Below are 3,478 nucleotides of genomic sequence, written 5' to 3' on the forward strand. Positions count from 1 at the left end.
TGGCCCACCAGTTTTTGGCTCCGTTGTTTCTTTACCGACTGTCCGAATCCAATGCGAACCTGCATGGGCCAGGCTGCTGTGATGGTGGCCCTGGCTTCTTGCTTGACAATATATTATGCTCACTTTGTTAAAGATGGGCACTGCCCACGTGGAAGCGGTCTCCCAGGTGATTGCTTGGGATAAGCATGATTGTATTAATGTGTGTTGGGGGCGGGCTGTGGGCAGGCAGGATCCTTGTAGCCTGGGGCTTGGTTTTGAGACTAAGCCTTTCCCATCCTTTTTGATGTGGGGTGGTGCACTCTCATGAGGAATCCCATTATGCCTCAGATAAGTGACTTTGTATCAGAGACTTCCTTGTTTGTATATTGGATTAAAGGTTTTGGTTTCTACACTATAAAATGGGGCAGACTGGGAGCTTGCCCTCTCTTTCGATTCCTGAGATTAACATTAGAGAAGAGAGCAGAGAAAGGCCATGTGGAGGAGGCCAGGAGAAGCAGCCAAGATGGCGGAGTGCTGAGTGAGAAGCCAGTTTGTGCAGAGTTTGTGCAGGGAGAAGGAAGGAGATGGGGAACAGAGGTGAATAAGTCTGGTGAGCTAGAAACCTTTGATTCTAGGAAACTCGGATAAGTCAGTAGCTTTGTGAGCACTGAATGTGAGTGGGTTTGGGAGCCCAGTGTGTGTTTTTACTTGCCCGCCGGGTGCAAGCTAGGATTAAAGATGATGGCCCATCAGTTCTTGGCTCCATTGTTTCATTACCGTCTGTCCAAATCTAATGCGAACCTGCATGGGCCAGGCAGCTGTGACAGTGGCCGTGGATACTGGCTTTACAGACAGCACCTCTGGGAAGTTTGACTGGGCAGAGAGCAAGGGGCGTAGAAGCAGAGGCAGCAGCAGGAGAAATGCATCGAAGGTTTGTTTGCCTGTTTTGAAATAATTTTTATTTTGGTAAAATAGACACAACGTACAATCTGCCACGTTAATGTGCACAGCCCCGTGGCATGAATACACCCACAATCAGCCCTCACCACTATCAAGTTCCAGAACATTTTCATCGCCCCCAGAGAGGACTCCACGCCCTATGCCAGTGATGGGCAGTCTTTTGAGCTTGGTGTGTCAAAATTCGTCAAAAAACTGAGCATAACTCGAGTGGTATGTCACTTCGAGAAAAAAACCATAATTTCGCAATATTTATAACAAAAATGTATAACTGTAATATATAACTGTATTTAATAAACCAAAAACTAATTATTTAACTTATCTGCTTAGTGACTTCTTTGTTCATCTGTCAGTCAGTTTCTTTTGTTGGCCTTGATATTATTTAACTTGTGTGGGGTGCCGTGAACTAAGATAAGTGAGGGGGAGGGGGAATTCTTTAACTAACCTGCCTATTAGTGACTTTTTTGTTGCTGAATTTCATTGGCTAAATCTTCAATTGAAGGTTGGTATTTTGTACACTTCAAGCCCAAGCAAGCGCTACTAACTTCATCTGTCAATCTGTTTCTTTTGTTGGCTTTGATATTATTTAACACTGAGAATAAGGTCTCACAAAAGTACGTAGAGGGAAAAATTGTGAGTAAAGCCATTGCTATATTTTTCAGGGTGCTAAAAGTGTCTGGTAATTGGTTCCAGGCACTCCAAATTTCCTGTTCGTAGTGGCACTCCTCTTGATTCTCCAAGCGGCACCTTTCCAGATTCTCAAGCTTTCACCTGAAGTCGACAAACACCTGAGCCCAGATGCTGTCTTAAAATTCTGCAAGTTGCATCTTATGTAAATTAAGATGGCTGCTGCTATTTCTAATGGTGGGAAACGGCACCCAAAGCATAGGCCTTCACCTCTCCCAGCCTCCCCCTCACTTATCTCAGTAATGATGGTCAATTAGAAATCCATGACACCCCAAAACAGTAGATTGGATGATGGTTGCTGTGGTTATGTGGTTGCTGGTAATGGCGATCACAGGGCCCCCAGAGATGCATCTCCTCCCTCCCTGCTCCGCCACCGGAAGTGAGGTCAAAGATCCCCTAACGGCCTAACCGGAAGTCCCAGAACTAGACGCTCTGTGCCGGAATTCTGTTGTTTTGACCTACAGACCTCTGGCACAGAGTGTCTGCACTAAAGCAAATGATTTATCCTCGGCTACTGCACCTGGCCATGCAGGAACGGAGGATGAAACGTCCTTCTCAGCATGTGGCCCATACTTCTCTGGTATGCGGCCGCATGTGGCCGCGTGTCATCGAAAATGGCTACACGTGTCAGTGCCGACACGTGTGTCATAGGTTACCATCACGGCCCTATGCAGTCACTCCCGTCCCTACCCCAGGCCCTGGCAAGCAGCAATCCACATATTGTCACCGTGGACTTAGCTATTCTGGACTTCATAGAAATAGAATCATATAATCTGTCACCTTTTGTGACTGACTTCTTTCACTTAGCATGATGTTTTCGAGGTGCATCCATGTTATAACATGAATCAGTACTTTACTTCTTGTTGTGGCTGAATAATATCTCTATTGTGTGGATATGTCATTGTTATAAAGTACTGCACCCCAGATTCTGAAAGGCACTGTACCTCATTTCATTGAGTTCATGTAGAGACACACCCAGTCCAGATGAATTTTGAAAAGTTTTATTAGAGGAGGAGATTTATTAAATATGCTGGCTGCATATGGCTGACACGGGGCATCAGGCCCAAATCATGCAGTCCCAAAAATAGTTCAGGGGCTGCTTATATATACCCTTGATCACACACAGGCTGGGGAGAGCATGACATCATAGTACGAGCTGGCAACATTTGTTTAGGGGATACACAGAAACATTAAGACTCTCAAAGTAACACAATCAAAGATGTTTACAAATCTTTCAGGGTTCATCTTCCCTCACTAGCCTAGAGGTATTTTACCCTCAAGATTCCAGGGAGGGGGAGGAACCCTGGAATGCAAGGTGGTAAGTAAATTCTGCCTCCTATTGAAAGAGAAGAAGTTTCTAGGTTAACTTTTATTTTAGATTTAAAACTGAATGACCCATTGTTTCTTGCAAGCCAGAAACTTCTACATTCTTCTCCCTCCCCTCCCTAAAGGAGGGACGGGACAGGAAAGCCTGATAGGAAAGCCTGACCTTTCCTCCCAGGATATCACTATCAATTTTCAACTTTATGGTACCTTACAACATCATATTGTGTTTATCCATTTGTTGGGCAGATAAAATATATTATGCTCACTTTGTTAAAGACGGTGCTGCCCATGAGAAGGCCGTCGCCAGGTGATATTAATGTGTGTTGAGAATCCTTGTAGCCTGGGGCTTGGTTTTGGGATTAAGCCTTTCCCACCCTTTTTGCTGTGGGGTGGTACAATCCAATCATGCCTCAGAAAGTGACTTTGTATTAGAGACTTCCCTATTTTGTATTGGATTAGAGGTTGTGAAGCTACAATATAAAATGGGGGTGGAACAGGAGCTTGGGCTCTTGGTTCCTGAGGTTAGCAT

This window comes from Saccopteryx leptura, chromosome 6 (assembly GCF_036850995.1).
Source record: "Saccopteryx leptura isolate mSacLep1 chromosome 6, mSacLep1_pri_phased_curated, whole genome shotgun sequence".
Lineage (NCBI taxonomy): Eukaryota > Metazoa > Chordata > Mammalia > Chiroptera > Emballonuridae > Saccopteryx > Saccopteryx leptura.